Raw genomic sequence first — 19,915 nt, 5'->3', positions numbered from 1 at the left:
ACGCCCACACATCACACCCACACAACACACCCTCACCCAAACATCACACCCACACATCACACCCACACATCACGCCCACACATCACACCGACACCCACACATCACACCCACACCCAAATCCACACCCACACATCACACCCAAAACCACACATCACACCCACACATCACACCCACACATCACACCCACACATCACACCCACACATCACACCCAAACATCACACCCACACCCACACATCACACCCACACATCACACCCACACCCACACATCACACCCACACATCACACCCAAACATCACACCCACACCCACACATCACACCCACACATCACACCCACACCCACACATCACACCCACACATCACACCCACACCCACACATCACACCCACACATCACACCCACACCCACACATCACACCCACACATCACACCCACACATCACACCCACACCCACACATCACACACACACATGACACCCATACCCACACATCACACCCACACCCACACCCACACATCACAGCCACACCCACACCCACACCCACACATCACACACAAACCCACACATCACACCCACACATCACACCCACACCCACACCCACACACACACCGACTCATCACACCCACACCTCACACCCCCACATCACACACACACTTCACACCCACACATCAGACCCACACATCACACCCACACCCACACCCACACATCACACCCAAACATCACACCTGCACCCACACATCACACCCACACCCACACCCACACATCACACCCACACATCACTCCCACACCCACACCCACACATCACACCCACACATCACACCTGCACCCACACATCAAACCCACACCCACACATCACACCCACACCCACACCCACACATCACACCCACACATCACACCCACACCCCCCACATCACCCCCACACCCACACATCACACCCACACCCACACATCACACCCACACATCACACCCACACCCACAAATCACACCCACACATCACACCCACACCCACAACCACACATCACGCCCACACATCACACCAACACATAACACCCAAACCCAGACCCACACATCACACCCACACATCACACCCACACCCAAAAAACACAACCACACCCACACACACAGATCACACCCACATCCAGACATCAGACCCACACCCACACATCACACCCACACATCACACCCACACCCACACATCACACCCACTCATCACACCTACACCCACACATCACACCCAGACATCACACCCACACATCACACCCACACCCACACATCACACCCACACATCACACCCACACCCACACATCACACCAACTCATCACACCCCGACCCACACATAACACCCACACATCACACCGACACATCACACCCACATCCACACATACACCCACACAACACACCCAAACCCACAACCACACATCACACCCACACCCACACCCAAACATCACACCCACAGCCACACATCACAACAACACATCACACCCACGCCCACACATCACACCCACACATCACACCAACACCCACACATCACACCCACACATCACACCCACACCCACACCCACACATCACACCCACACCCACACCCACACATCACACCCACACCCACACGTCACACCCACACATCACACCCACACATCACAACCACACCCACACCCACACATCACATCCACACCCACACCCACACATCACACCCACACCCACACTCACACATCACACCCACGCCCACATATCACACCCACACATCACACCCACACATCACACCCACGCCCACACGTGACACCCACACAACACACCCTCACCCAAACATCACACCCACACATCACACCCAAACATCACGCCCACACATCACAACCACACCCACACATCACACCCACACCCAAAACCACACCCACACATCACACCCAAAACCACACATCACACCCACACATCACACCCAGACCCACACATCACACCCACACATCACACCCAAACATCACACCCACACCCACACATCACACCCACACCCACACATCACACCCACACATCACACCCAAACATCACACCCACACCCACACATCACACCCACACATCACACCCACACCCACACATCACACCCACACATCACACCCACACATCACAGCCACACCCACACATCACACCCACACATCACACCCACACACACACATCACACCCACACCCACACATCACACCCACACATCACACCCACACCCACACATCACACCCACTCATCACACCCACACCCACACCCACACCCACACATCACACCCACTCATCACACCCACACCCACAACCACATCCACACATCACACCCACACATCACACCCACAGAACACACCCACATATCACACCCACACCCACACATCACACCCACACATCACACCCACACATCACACCCACACATCACACCCACACCCAGACTCGCAGCCATACATCACACCCACACACACACATCACACCCACACATCACACCCACACCCACACCCGCACATCAAACCCACACCCACACCAAACACATCACACCCACACCCACACCCACACATCACACCCACACATCACACCCTCACATCACACACACACATCACACCCTCACCCACACATCACAGCAACACAGCACACCCACACATCAGACCCACACCCACTCATCACAACCACACCCACTCCTACACATCACACCCACACCCACACATCACACCGACACCCACACCCACAGATCACACCCACACATCACACCCACATATCACTCCCAGACCCACACATCACACCCACACCCACACATCGCATGCACACCCACACATCACACACACACCCACACATCACACCCACACCCACACATCACACCCACACCCACACATCACACACACACCCACACATCACACTCAGACATCACACCCACACATCACACCCACACCAATACATCACACCCACACATCACACCCACACCCACACATCACACCCACACATCACACCCACACATCACACCCACACATCACACCCAAACCCACACATCACACTCACAAATCACACCCACACCCACACATCACACCCACATATCACAACCACACATCACACCCACACCCACACCCACACATCACACCCACAACGACAAATCACCCCCACACATCACACCCACACCCACACATCACACCCACACCCAAACCCACACATCACACCCACACCCACACATCACACCCACACATGACACCCACACATCACACCCACACCCACACATCACACCCACACATCACACCCACACATCACACCCACACATCACACCCACACCCACACCCACACATCACACCCACACATCACACCCACACCCACACATCACACCAAAGCCCACACCCACAAGCACACCCACACCCACACATCACACCCACACCCACACCCAAATATCACACCCACACCCACACCCACACCCACACACACACATCACACCCACACCCACACATGACACCCAAACATCACACCCACACATCACACCCACACCCACACATCACACCCACACCCACACACACACATCACACCCACACCCACAACAACACATCACACCCACACCCACACCCACACCACACATCAGACACACACATCACACCCACACGCACACATCACACCCACAACCACACCCACACCCACACATCACACCCACACATCACATCCACACCCAAACATCACACCCACATCCACACCCACATCCACACATCACACCCACACCCACACCGCCACCCACACATTACACCCACACCCACACACACACGTCAGCCCCACACATCACACCCACACATCACACCCACACCCACACAATCACACCCACACATCACACCCAAACCCACATCCACACGTCACCCCCACACATCACACCCACACATCACACCCACACATCACACCCACACCCACGCATCACACCCACACATCACACCCACACATCACACCCACACATCACACCCACACCCACACAATCACACCCACACATCACACCCAAACCCACACCCACACATCGCACCCACACATCAGACCAACACCCACACATCACACCCACACATCACACCCACACCCACACATCACACCCACACATCACACACAAAACTACACCCCCACATCACACCCACACATCACACCCACACCCACACATCACACGCACACCCATACCCTCACATCACACCCACACATCGCACCCACACCCACACATCACACCCACACCCAAACCCACACATCACACCCACACGCACACTCACACATCACACCCACACCACACCCACACATCACACCCACACATCACACCCACACCCACACATCACACTCACACCCACACATCATACCCACACATCACAACCACTCATCACAACCACACCCACTCCTACACATCACACCAAAACATAACACCCACACATCACACCCAAACCCACACCCACACATCTCACCTACACATCACAGCCACACCCACACATCACACCCACACATCACACCCACACCCACACCCACTTTTCAGACCCACACATCACAACCACACCCAGACATCACACCCACACCCGCACCCACACATCACACCAACAGCCAAACATCAGACCCACACATCACACCCACACCCACACCCACACATCACACCCACACATCACACCCACACCCACACATCACACCGACACCCACACCCACACATCACACCCACACCCACACATCACACCCACACATCACACCCACACATCACACCAACACCCACACATCACACCCACTCATCACATCCACACATCACACCCACACCTCACACCCACACCCACACATCACACCCACACATCACACACACACATCACACCCACACCCACACAGCACACCCACACATCAGACCCACACCCACACATCACACCCACACCCACACCCACACATCACACCCACACCCACAGATCACACCCACACATCACATCCACACATCACTCCCAGACCCACACATCACACCCACACCCACACATCACACCCACACCCACACATCACACACACACCCACACATCACACTCAGACATCACACCCACACATCACCCCACACCAACACATCACACCCACACCAACACATCACACCCACACATCACACCCACACCCACACATCACACCCACACATCACACCCAAACCCACACATCACACTCACAAATCACACCCACACCCACACATCGCACCCACATATCACAACCACACCCACACAACACTCCCACCCCCACACATCACACCCACACCCACACCCACACATCACACCCACAACGACAAATCACCCCCACACATCACACCCACACCCACACATCACACCCACACCCAAACCCACACGTCACACCCACACCCAAATATCACACCCACACTTCACACCCACTCCCACACATCACCCCCACACATCACACCCACACATCACACCCACACCCACACATCTCACCCACACATCACACCCACACCCACACATCACACCAGCACCCATACATCACAGCCACACATCACACCCACACGAACACATCACACCCACACCCACACATCACACCCACACATCACACCCACACCCACACATCACACCCACACATCACACCCACACATCACACCCACACATCTCACCCACACCCTCACATCACACCCACACATCACACCCACACATCACACCCACACCCACACATCACACCAAAACCCACACCCACAAGCACACCCACACCCACACATCACACCCACACCCACACCCAAACATCACACCCACACCCACACCCACACCCACACACACACATCACACCCACACCCACACATCACACCCACACATCACACCCACACATCACACCCACACATCACACCCACACCCACACTATCACACCCACACATCACACCCAAACCCACATCCACACGTCACCCCCACACATCACACCCACACATCACACCCACACATCACACCCACACCCACGCATCACATCCACACATCACACCCACACATCACACCCACACATCACACCCACACATCACAACCACACCCACACAATCACACCCACACATCACACCCAAACCCACACCCACACATCGCACCCACACATCAGACTAACACCCACACATCACACCCACACATCACACCCACACCCACACATCACACCCACACATCACACACTAAACTACACCCACACATCACACCCACACATCACACCCACACCCACACATCACACCCACACCCATACCCTCACATCACACCCACACATCGCACCCACACATCACACCCACACCCAAACCCACACATCACACCCACACGCACACTCACACATCACACCCACACATCACACCCACACCCATACCCTCACATCACACCCACACATCGCACCCACACCCACACATCACACCCACACCCACACCCACACATCACACCCACACCCAAACCCACACATCACACCCACACGCACACTCACACATCACACCCACTCCCACACATCATACCCACACATCACAACCACTCATCACAACCACACCCACTCCTACACATCACACCAAAACATAACACCCACACATCACACCCAAACCCACACCCACACATCTCACCCACACATCACACCCACACCCACACATCACACCCACACATCACACCCACACCCACAGATCACACCCACACATCACACCCACACCCACACATCACTCCCACACATCACACCCAAACCCACACCCACACATCACACCCACACATGAGACCAACACCCACACATCACACCCACTCCCACACATCACACCCAATCATCACACCCAAACCCACACCCACACATCACACCCACACATCACACCCACACCCACACATCACACCCACACCCACACCCACACATCACACCCAATCATCACACCCACACCCACACATCACACCCACACCCAAACCCACACATCACACCCACACGCACACTCACACATCACACACACAACACACCCACACATCACACCCACACATCACACCCAAACCCATGCACACACATCAGACCCACACATCACAACCACACCCACACATCACACCCACACCCACACCCACACATCTCACCCACACATCACACCCATACCCTCACATCACACCCACACATCACACCCACACCCACAGATCACACCCACACATCACACCCACACATCACTCCCAGAACCACACATCACACCCACACCCACACCCACACATCTCACCCACACATCACACCCATACCCTCACATCACACCCACACATCACACCCACACCCACAAATCACACCCACACATCACACCCACACATCACTCCCAGAACCACACATCACACCCACACCCACACATCGCACGCACACCCACACATCACACACACACCCACACATCACACCCACACCCGCACCCACACATCACACCCACAGCCAAACATCAGACCCAGACATCACACCCACACCCACACCCACACATCAAACCCACACATCACACCCACACCCACACCCACACATCACACCCACACCCACACCCACACGTCACACCCACACCCACACATCACAACCACACATCACACCCAAACATCACACCGACACCCACACATCACACCCACTCATCACACCCACACATCACACCCTCAAATCACACACACACATCACACCCACACCTCACACCTACACCCACACATCACACCCACACCCACACATCACACCAACACAGCACACCCACACCCACACCCACACATCACACCCACACCAACACCCACACAACACACCCACACATCACACCCACACCCACACCCACACATCACACCCACACATCACACCCACACATCACACCCACACATCACACCCACACCCACATCCACACCCACACATCACACCCACACCCACACATCATACCCACACCCACACCCACACATCACACCCACACATCACACCCACACCCACACCCACACCCACACATCACACCCACACCCACACCCACACCCACACCCACACCCACACATCACACCCACACATCACACCCACACCCACACATCACACCCACACATCACACCCACACATCACACCCACACATCACACCCACACATCACACCCTCACCCACACCCACACCCACACCCACACCCACACATCACGCTGCACATAAAGGATCTAGCATTTCAAAGAACAATGGCTTCTCCTGTGTCCTGGGGCCAATATTTACCCCTGCATCACTAAAACGGGTTCCCTGGCTATTATCACATTTCTCTGTACAAACTAGCTGCTCTGTTTCCTGTATTACAATGGTGAATACACTTCCACGGTGTGTCAATGGTTGCAAAGTAAAAAGAAAGCCTTGCATTTATATAGCGCCTTTTACAACCACCAGATAATCTCAAAGTCTTTTTCAACCAATCAAATACTTTAAGTGTAGGAAATACCCTGGGATGTCCAGAGGTGGTGAAATGTGCTATAGAAATGCAGGCTGCCTTTCTTTCTTTTAAACTGAAGCCAGTTGTGCTCCATTAATTCAGCACCGACTGACTCGACAGCTGGTCCTTTGGGTCTGTGTGACGTACTTTAACAACTAAACCTCTGTGCTAGCCGTGCATTCGGAACTTCAGGCACAAACCTGACCAAGTCGCTGAATCACAAGCTCTTACCTGTGCCGTGTGGGGTCAGCAGCAGCAGCAGCACCAGGCTGACCATGAGGGGGACTGCGGCTGTCATCCCTCCTCGAGAATGGGGACAATCCCCTGCGGGGAAGTCGAGCCCTCACTCCGCAACTCTCATCTCCTCCCAGCCCAAACACTGACGTTTCAGCAGTGATGTCCCATTCGGAGGCTGCACAAAGACAGGAGGGCCCACATGACAGTACAGGGCTGACATTCTAACCATGTGCGCACTGCCTCACAATTCATTGCAGGTCTCAGCTTCTACAGCGCAGGTTAATGATTTTATTTGGGTTTTTTTTTTTAATTGCCATATAACAGACTTATCTAACCCTTGTCCAAAGAAACAGGAGCTGTGATGAGTGAGCCTCTTGGCTCCTACATTTAAAGGTTTGCTAGATCCTGGGACTATTGCCATGGCTGAAATGTGAGCTTCCTGCAGTACAAAAATAAAAATACCTGGAAAAACCCAGCAGGTCTGACAGCATCTGCAGAGAGGAGCACAGTTAACGTTTCGAGTCCGTGTGGCTCTGCAACAGAACTAAGGAAAAATAGAAAAGAGGTGAAATATAAGCTGGTTTAAGGGATGGGGGGGGGTGGGACAGGTAGAGCTCCCTTAAGCGCCTGCATTCAAAAAGCGAAACAAGACAACACAGGGAAAGGACTTTGGGTTGCAGACAAGTTGCTAGTAGGGACCATTAGAGTCATTGAGGTGGATCTTCACCCGACAATGGTATAGGCAGCGAGTTGGCCACTCGTTCCCCATCTCTCTCTCCTCCCTGTCAACTTCAACAGAAATAAAAACCAGGAGGGATGTAAGACGAGCTGTGACTCACCGCCACACAAAGCCTCGATTGACCCCCGGCTCTGTCAGAGAAGGGGTTAATGGGGATTTCTGACATGGAATTTGGGGAAAGAAAGTCATTGGCTTAGCAACGTGGACCAATCGGTTGAGGAATGTGCTAGGTTGGTGGATGTAGAGAGCCTGTTTGATATTGTATAACTAATAACCCTCTGAGATCATACAGACAGGGCCGTCCCTAGAGGGATGCGGGGCACGGGACAGATCACACACTGTGTGGGGTCCCCCTAAGGTTTTTAGGCAAGTTTCCTCTGACTGTTGAGTCCCTGAGCGCGCGTGTGTGTGAACAAGGAACACCAGCAGCCTCCCAGCTACCGAGCCCTCAGTTATAAGCACGTGCTGCACTGCTGACTGTGATTCCCATCTCCATGTAAAACTACATCTTGTTTCCGAGGTGGAACATAACTCACAGAGTCACGCAGTGCAGAAGAGGCCCTTCGGCCCATCGAGTCTGCACCGACACATGCGAAACACCTGACCTACCTACCTAATCCCATTTACCAGCTCTTGGCCCATAGCCTTGAATGTTATGATGTGCCAAGTGCTCATCCAGGTACTTTTTAAAGGATGTGAGGCAACCCGCCTCCACCACCCTCCCAGGCAGCGCATTCCGGACCATCACCACCCTCTGGGTCACCATCACCCCCCCCTACACTTCCTGCCCCTCACCTTGAATGTATGCCCCTGCTGGATCTCCTGTGCTCGAGGGGAAAGATCCATTATCTCTACGGGATTCCGTTGGAACATTTTTAACCCACACGCGCCCCACACTCCCAACTGGGGGAAAAGGCTGGAATTTCCCAGCCCCTCGCACCGGCCATGCCGAGGTGAACGGAGGTTTCAATGGCTCACTGGCCCCGGCACAGGGGGTGGGGGGGGAGGGGGCAGTAGTGGGGGTCGGGGGATGGTGGTTGGGGGGAGTGGGTAGAGGGGGGAGGGGGTGGTGGAGGAGAGAGGAGGAGGGGGTGGGGGAGGGCTGGAAAATTCCGGCCTACATGTTGGGAGTGAGAACAAAAACAGAATTGCCTGGAAAAACTCAGCAGGTCTGGTAGCATCGGCGGAGAAGAAAAGAGTTGACGTTTCGAGTCCTCATGACCCTTCGACAGAACTTCAGTTCTGTCGAAGGGTCATGAGGACTCGAAACGTCAACTCTTTTCTTCTCCGCCGATGCTGCCAGACCTGCTGAGTTTTTCCAGGTAATTCTGTTTTTGTTTTGGATTTCCAGCATCCGCAGTTTTTTTGTTTTTATTTATGTTGGGAGTGAGGACAGTCACCACGTTCAACTTTTTAAAAAAAATTACAAACTACAATGCAAGAAAGTAATTTGACTCTTGTTTTTAAAAATGACCTCCCCCACCCCACCCCCCAACCCCCTCTGCCCCCACCCCCATCCCCACCCCTACACCGCCATGACTGAGAGCTGGGGTAAAATCCGCTCTGTCAAGGTCAGCATTGCCGTCTCCAATGGCGATGAACGGCACTGAGCCCAGCAAACCCCCTCCCGCCCGACGTGGTGATGTCAAAGGGCGGGGCCTTGGGTGGTCACCCGGTTTGACCGCACCCTAGGGACGCCTCTGTGTACAGAGCCCATAGAGGTCAGCCTGCCAACTCATCGCAAACAGGGGAAATCGGGGGCACATCAATACCCGACAAGCTGTGACAAAAGGCCCGAAATGTTAACTCTGTTCCTGTCTCCACAGACACTGCCTGACCCGCTGGGTCTTTCCAGCGTTTTCTGTTTTTACCTCAATGACCAGTCTGACTTTATACCGCAACAGGTGATATGCTCACCTGGGGAAGCTTGAAAGTGTCTGAGAATACGGGGTAGACCATTTAGGACTGAGATGAGGAGAAATTTCTTCACCCAGAGAGTGATGAACCTGTGGGATTCGTTACCACAGAAAGTAGTTGAGACCAAAACATTGTATGTTTTCAAGGAGTTAGATATAGCTCTTGGGGTGAAAGGGATCAAAGGGTATGGGGAGAAAGCAGGAGCAGGCTATTGAGTTGGATGATCAGCCATGATCATAATGAATGGCAGAGCAGGCTCGAGGGGCTGAATGGCCTCCTCCTGCTCCTAGTTTCTATATAATGATTAACCAGAGCAGCAGAGACAGATGACACATGCTGGATTAACTAGGTGAACAACGTCCTGTCAGTGATAATATCTCAGCGTGAGGAAGGAAGGAGGAGTGAGATTACACCCAGGAACAAGAATAGAGAATTCATCAAAAGTTCAGACAGGCAAATGAGAGTGAGTGAGAAACTGAGTGTGACAGAGAGACAAGCACTTATACAGGGTTAACAGTATCGTTAGGTAAAAGTTTGGTGAACTGTAACATAAAACATCCACAAACATCTCTCTTCCTCAAAAGGCAGAGGCTTTGAGTATTTTTAAGGCAGAGGGAGATAGATTCTTGATTAACAAGGGGGTGAAAGGTTATCGGGGGCAGGCAGGGATGTGGGGTTGAGGTTACATTCAGATCAGCCATGGTCTTATTGAATGGCGGAGCAGGCTCGAGGAGCCGAGTGGCCTACTCCTGCTCCTAATTCACAACTTCATTTGTTCATATCTATTATATGCTAAATCTGCTTACAAAATGTAAATTGTAATTTAGGAGTTCCCTGTCAATACCTAAAATACACTAAACTTGGTTACATTCTATGTCTTTAAACCTGTTAGGGTGGGGGTGGGGGTGGGGGCTCCCATAATGCTGTAATTATTTTCAAACATGCTTTCCAAAACCACACACAATATTTTAAAATGAGCCCTTCAGCATAGGCTGACTGTGTCTATGACTCTGACCCATAGCCACTGAGTTATAGAGAAACAAGTCCCTCACTTCAGCCTCAGAGCGCTGTCGTGTCACTTCTGCACTGAAATTGCAGTATGAAATTACCCCGTCCGTTAGTTTAGAATCATAGGAAGTTTATGGGCACAGAAAGAGGCCACTCGGCCCATCGTGTCTGTGCCGGCTGAAAAATGAGCCAGCCAGCCTAATTCCTACTTTCCAGCATTTGGTCCATAGCTCTGCAGGTTATGGTACTGGAGGTACAGGTCCAGAAACCTTCTAAATGAGTTGAGGGTTTCTGCCTCTACTGCCCCTTAGCAAATCAGTTTAAAGTAAGTAGACTAAAGTTTTGTTCAATTAGCAGAAAATTTCATTTGGGTGTGAAAATACATTTGATATTGTGCACTGCAATTTTAACCCATTTAACATTTCCCCATAACCAAGGCTTGGTATTATTTCTCCCTTCCCCTTAAGTAGGTTGTGTGTACTTACAGCCTTCCTTGAATTCACCAGGTAATACAAGCTTGATAATAAGAGAGACAATGTCCTACAGCATCTCCGATAGCTTCGGCAAAGACCTATGATCTTTCCTTTTAGTGAAAGTCTGTCTCTGTCTCTCTCACACTGACTGCAGTCCTTCTTTTGCATTAGGTTTCTCCCACTACAGGTCAGATTTCACACATACATGTTCCAGGGTACAATAACACACAATTACTTTCACCAATGCTTAAACTGAATTCTGCTTTTTTCTCTCTTTTCTTCTACCTTATCCCTTCTTCTCTCCTGTGGTGCCCTCAGATACCTTGGCCAAGACTTCACACCATCAAACGTGAACTGGTCTATGTGTATCGCTGAGCTTTTCGACCAAGTGATGCATCAAAGTCAAGCCTATCTGTCTCATTCAATGTCCATTCGTGTGAACTTACCAGAAGTCACTGGATGAAATGTTTTGTAAGTCTGAAATATGGAACGCTTCACGAATTTGCGTGTCATCCTTGCGCAGGGGCCATGCTAATCTTCTCTGTATCGTTCCAATTTTAATATATGTGCTGCCGAAGCGAGCACGAGAAGTCACTGGATAGTGATCAGGAATGATTGCCTCTTGCAGCTGCCTCCAATTCAAAAATTACAAGGAGTAATTTGCAACTGGGTCAGTGAGGAGGTTATCGGTAGATTTTTTCATTTGAACCCCAGTAGAACCCAAACTCAGAGACATATCATATGTGATGATGGCTATAAGACAGGATGACAGAAATTGTACTGACAATCAGAGCTCATCACTCCCTCTCCAACGCTAACATCCTTTCCCCGAGATTTCAAAACTGTGGAACTCCTCACCCCCCCAGTCTTGCCTTCCTTTCACAAGCTACACATTTACAATACAAAATACACACTATTACTTCTCTCAGAAACAGAAAATATGGAGAAAGTTCCTGGTTCCAAACCCTCAAACCAGTACATTATCCGTCTTCTCTCTCTACATTTTGGATCTCAACCTTTCACTTGAGTTGCCCAACAATCAGAAGCGGGAGTCTGAATACGTCTGCTCATAAAGTGAGCTGAAATGGAAAGTTCTGGGCTAGATATGCAGAAACTCATTAGGTAGAAAGGCAGGTTAATCAGTGTTTTGTTCCGTTTTTACAAACTTTAATTCAGATGTCACATCGACATGTTCAACTGGGCTTTCAATCTGAGAATATTGCGTGAAAAGGTCCCTCAAACTCTGTTCCTTCATAATCCTGGACTTCTAAATACCAGATACAATGCAGTGTACTTATCCCCCATATAAATAATGCAGCAGGAAGTAGGTGATGTACAAGTCTGACCGGCTCCAGCGAACAACAGATAAGGAATCTAAAACCTTTACTCATTACCCAATTCAATGAAAGCAGTTAAGTTGCTATGGTGACTCCTCTTGCTGTTTTAAAAACAAATATTGGCAAATTGGCGTGCCTCTCTGCCAAATATACTTTTACATGATCAGGTAGCTAAATGGAATAGCAAAACTTCTGCCATTAACTGAAAGAGTTTGATGTTATCGGAAAATCCCCACCCCTTCAGAGAGTTAGCCTAACCAGTTAGCGTCTTTCTTTCCAGTTTATTTTCAAGATGTAGGCATCGCCAACAAGGCTGGCATTTATTGCCCTTCACCTGTTGCCCTTGAGAAGTGGTGGTGGTGAGCCACCTTCCTGAGCGGCTGCTGCCTGGGCGTTGTAGGTGCTCCCACTGTGCTGTTAGGGAGTTTGCTCCAGGATGCCCAGTGGAGTGGCTGACATATTTCCAAGTTGGGGTAGTGTGAGCAACTTGGAGATATCGATGCTCCCATGCGCCTGCCACTCTTATTCCTTTAGGTAGTGGAGGTCACAGGTTTGGGAGGTGGTGCCGAAGAAGCTTCAGTGAATTGTTGCAATATTGCAACTGTGGTGTGTCGATGGTGGAGGGAGCAGATGTTTAAGATGGTGGATGGACTGCCGATCAAGCAGGCTGCTTTGTCCTTGTTGGTGTTGAGCTCCCTAAGGGTTTTTGCAATTGTATCCAGCTAACCTACACGCAGCTGATTGGGGTAAGGAGCGATGGATTTGAATAAGTCATTGAAGATCCAAGGTTCAGCCTCAGGTCTAGCTGATTTACCTGAGTTCAACCAGGCAATGAGTGCCACAGGAAGCCTTAATCTGCATGGATTAGAGAGAAGGAAATGTAAAAAGTAAAGAATTGGATTTACCCCTTAAAAAAAACTGAAGGGAATCGAGCAGGGCCTGATCTCTAACATCTGCACCAGATGCTGGGAACCATAGTTCCCAGTCAGTTGCTTTAACATCAGCATGGGTTTAGTTAAAAGAAGTTAGGATAACCTGGTGTTTGGGAGCAGACTTCAGATGGTGCTGCTGGTAATTCTAACTTCCTGGTTATGGGAGTCAGTGAGCTAGAGAACTAGTGTGTGGATCAGATTAGTATCAACAGGGCAGGGTTCCATTCTCATTCCAGCCGAGTTAGATTTAGGGTCACCCTCCCTGTCATACCCATGGTAAAAATCATGAAACTTTGCTGTGGATTGGCAAAAAATCACCAAGGATGGTGATAATGATCCTGGCTATAGCCACACAAGGATTGATTTGATTAAACTGTACTGGACCATGACTCATTAATCCATGCCACACTAAGATGCACCATCATACGAGGGCGGAGGGAAAGGGAAGTAAATTATAAACGTACAGAAGTGGCAGACAGGATGAGACCAGCTGGCCCATCAAGCCTGTTCCATATGGTCATAGTGAGAAAAAGCTGCCACCCACCGACAGCCATTTAATCCCCAGGGAGAGGCAAAATTAGGGAAGAGGGATGTGGGGGAATTCCTCCGTTTGAAAGGTGCTCAAAACACGTTTCAGGAATGAGGCCTCACCTACATTTTGCCCACTGACTAAGCTTACCCAATGCCTTTTTGAAGGGTTGCTGTGAAGCTGCACTTACTGTATGAGTCTGCAATTCATATCAGAAACTGGTGATCCCTCTGTGGAAAGATCATGACATCTAACCGAGTTCATTGTTGACAACGTCTACACATGCCCCATGATTAAAAGGTATCAACTTGTTCTACAGCTTTATAGTTGTTGCAGATTTATTGTTGTTCTACTTTAGCTAATGAAAGGGTGCGAAAAACTGTGATAACCTATGCTCAGCCCATGTGTCAGATTTCAAATCAAAGGTTTTATTTCTCTTACTGAGAAACATTTCTTTAAAAAGTAAGACCGTGCATTCAGGACATCACTAAGATGAAAGAGTCTAGACTAGAAGCCAAGGGTAATTAGGTGTAATGGTTGGGTTAGGTTAGACAAAGCATGGGTGTAAAAGCCAGCAGGTCAAAGAAGTCAAGACCAAAGGAGGCCAGGATCTGGAGCCCTGGAAAAACAGGGGTTAAATTGGTTATATGGAGTCTGTGAAGATTCAGGATTGAATGTAGTTTGGTTTATTGTGAGTTCAGGAGTTAGCTCAGAAGCTCTGACCATTAAACAAAAAATCAAGCAAAACTATAACAACAAGGTAGGAGCCTGGATGGTTCAGCTCTCAGCTATGCGCTGTATGTGGTATCCAGCTCAGCAGTGCAGGAGGTGCATGATCACCAACCCAAGGAGAAAATCTCTCCTAGAGCAGGCTTCAACAGCCTTAGAGTTTGAAGTTGTGCTCACAAGACAAGGTGAGGGAAGATATAAACATAAAAGCAAAGTACTGCAGATGTTGGAAATATGAAGTAAAAATAGATTTTGGAAAAATGGGAAAACTCAGCAGGTCTGACAGCATCTGTGGAGAGAGAAATGGAGTTAACGTTTCAAGTCCGCATGACTCTTCATCAGAGGGAAGATATAATTAGGTGGGTTTTGCCTCCCTGCTCAGTTAGGCACAGTACTGCCTCTCCAGGCAAGCTCTAATAAAATGTGGATTTTCAAAGAAAAGCCAGATCAACTGAAAAGGCTACACACACGCTAGTGCGTCTCAAGGTAACTTCAATAGTTCAGGATTACAGCTGAAAGGAGGGAAACTAAACAAGATCTGGGTTCTTTTCACTAACATTACCCATATCAAATGGCTTTGGACAATGATACACTGACAAGCTGTAAGCTACATTGACAAGCTGTCAGCTACACCTACTGCCAAAGGATCATTCAAAGAATAAAGCAGTAAGGATACAACCACAAAGTCCCAGATGACCAAGAAGTAGCAGCAGCAAAGATGGCTAGACATTATAAATTCCATTTATTTTAAAGACAGAATGCTATTTTATATGCATGACAATTTTTAAAGATGTTACCTATTGCCCCTCAAACACCATCAACCCATTATGTCTAGTTTAAAGCATACTCTCACTGATCATTCCTACGTTCCATTACACTTCTACATGCTCTTCAACAATATGAGAATCACCATAAGAGACATGCAGCCATTTTGAAATGAGGGTAGAATTTTGAAATCTACGGTTGACACAACGATAAATCCTGTGGCATTGACTTACTGGGAGGAAAGCAGCTTAGTTGGAGGCCCATAACATGGCATGAAGTATCCTTAGGCAGTGTGAGTGCTAGTTTAGGTGACAAGTAGAATGTAGAGACACAGGGTGCTCCCATCCCACAATGGAGTGGGCCACTAGAGTTCCACTCTGGTTCTGTACATCTAGTCAGATATTGCCAGGGGTTGTTGGATCTTCCACACCTGTTTTTGGGTGTCCTTGCGGTGTCTCCTTCTGAGTTCCCGTGACTTTTGTTCTAGTAAATTGAGTGCTTGCAGGGGTTGGAGAATACTGCTGCAACAGCTGCCCTTCTATCAAACACTTTGTATAGTTTGGGCAAAGCTCTTTTGTATTGTTATTTCCATCTGATCTGCAAAAATCTTACTAAAGATAAAGCCAACTAAACCTTCACATTGAGGATTTCTTTAATTTGCTTTCAGCCCCACTGTTTAGCCATTAGAAAACTGCAGATGCTGAAAGCTTTCAGCACCTTGCCATTTGTCAACAATTGCAAAACCAAATCTTATTTGGAATGAAATATCTTCTTCTTGGCAAGTCCCTCAGGATTGAGGATGACTCACTTCCACTTCAGGTTGATGGGTTGCAAGATGGCTGATAAGTCCAATGCTCGATCTGCAGGTTCTGCTACGTGAGAGGTAGGCGGGTGGATGAGCTGTTTGGAGGTTTGTGCGTTCCCTCCGGCTCCTCAACTTCACCTCTGCACATTCCCATCAAAGTCTCTCGATGTACTCAGTGCCCTCCCAAATGAACTCTCTCTATTTTGGTCAGTCACAAGCCAAGGTCTCCCATGACTGGGTGGGTGTTTTATCTCTTCGCAGGTGCTTTGATGATATGCCTAAAGCATTCCCATTGTCATCCTGGCAACCAAGCTCAGAATGGAGCAATTGCTACAGGAGTCTGGTGTCAAGCATACAAACCCCACCCAGCAGAGTTGGTTTTGAGTGACTAGCACCTCAATATTGGGAGAGGACACTGCTGTTGGGCAGTCTTTCCAGAATCTCACCATTGATCTGAAACAATAAAATATGCCTGAGTGGTGAACCAGGCTCTGTTGTGCAGTACCATTATGCACATGGGTAGGAGAGCCAAAGATAACATAGACTTGGAAGCAGACAAAAGGGAAGAACAAACAGGCTCTGGATAATAGCAACTGCATTGGATATCATTGGCGTGCATGATTTAGGAATATGCAGGGGGTTCTTATAACATGAATCTAATTACATGTTAGAGGCTGGGAATTCTGCAGCAAGTAACATACCTCCTGGCTCCTCAAAGTTTACAAACCATCTACAAGGCACAAGTCAGGAATACAATGAATACTTTCCACTTGACTGGATGAGTTTTATTTATTCATTCAGGGATGTGGGCTTCTCTGGCTGGGCCAGCATTTATTACCCATCCCTAGTTGCCCTTGAGAAGGTGGTGGTGAGCTGCCTTCTTGAACCGCTGCAGTCCATGTGGTGTAGGTACACCCACAGCACTGTTAGGAAGGGAGCTCCAGGAACAGCAACATTGAAGGAACGGCGATATATTTCCAAGTCAGGATGGTGTGACTTGGAGGGGAACTTCCAGGTGGTGGTGTTCCCATCTATCTGCTGCCCTTGTCCTTCTGATAATGGTCGTGGGTTTGGAAGGTGCTAATGAGCCTTGGTGAATCCCTGCTGTGCATCTTGTAGATGGTACACACTGCTGCTACTGTGCATTGGTGGGGAGTGAATGTTTGTGGATAGGATGCCAACCAAGTGTGCTGCTTTGCCCTGAGTGCAGCTCTAACAACTCGAGAAGTTCTAAAGAGACATGTGGACTCAAAACATTAACTGTTTCTCTCTCCACAGATGCTGCCAAACACGCTGAGTTTTTCCAGCATTTTTGGTTTTTATTTCAGATTTCTGGCATCCACAGTATTTTGTTTTCAACTCTCTCCACCACTGGTGTACTCTGGCAATAGCATGTGTCATCTACAAAATGCACTGCAGCAACTCAGTGATGCCCATTTGACAGTACCGTTCAAACTTGTGAACCCTAACTATAGAAATATAAGGCAGCAGATGCATGGGAACATCACCTGCAAGTTCCCCTCCAAGCCACACACCATCCTGAACTGGAACTATATCAATGCATCCATCATGACTGGATCAAACCTTGGAGCTCCCATTCTATATCAGACTGAAGTGGCTCAAGGTGGTGTCTCACCAGCCCCTCCTTAAAGGCCCTTAGGGATAGGCAATAAATGCTGTTCTTTCTAGCAATGCCCACACCCCATGAACAAAAATATTAAATTGATTGTAATAATATTTACAATTCTATTCCCCCATCACTTGTCACTGTTGTACATCCTTCAATACTTCTATGTTCTCTCTCACCTATTCGCTCTTTGAGAAGGCAAATAACAATTTGGCACTTCTATCAGAGCTGTCACAGGTAAGCCACTAGGGCACCACATGCTTCAATAGTCTGTTCATATGCTGGAAGATAACAGATTGCACCAGCGTATTATGAACTTTCAGTCAATGCTTTATACTAAAAAAGCACTGCAAAAGGCAATGGCCATCCAAGGATCACCTGGCTTCTCTTATAGATTGAAACACTCCCATGTCTCAAGAGGGAAATTTTCCAGACTGATGTTGACTGTCTTTTCCTACAACTAGTTCAAAAGGGTAAGTTTGAATTGAA

General features: G+C 49.5%; 1 non-coding gene across 1 annotated transcript; it reads right to left on the bottom strand.

Moving 5' to 3' along the window:
• Positions 1-13,180: 13,180 nt before the first annotated feature.
• Positions 13,181-13,287, bottom strand: LOC121272160. The gene has a single exon (XR_005941855.1). It is a non-coding gene; the product is annotated as a U6 spliceosomal RNA (small nuclear RNA).
• Between the last annotated feature and the right edge of the window lie 6,628 nt (positions 13,288-19,915).

The sequence above is a fragment of the Carcharodon carcharias genome, chromosome 32 (genome assembly GCF_017639515.1).
Source record: "Carcharodon carcharias isolate sCarCar2 chromosome 32, sCarCar2.pri, whole genome shotgun sequence".
NCBI lineage: Eukaryota > Metazoa > Chordata > Chondrichthyes > Lamniformes > Lamnidae > Carcharodon > Carcharodon carcharias.
This window is presented reverse-complemented; position numbering and strand designations above follow the sequence as displayed.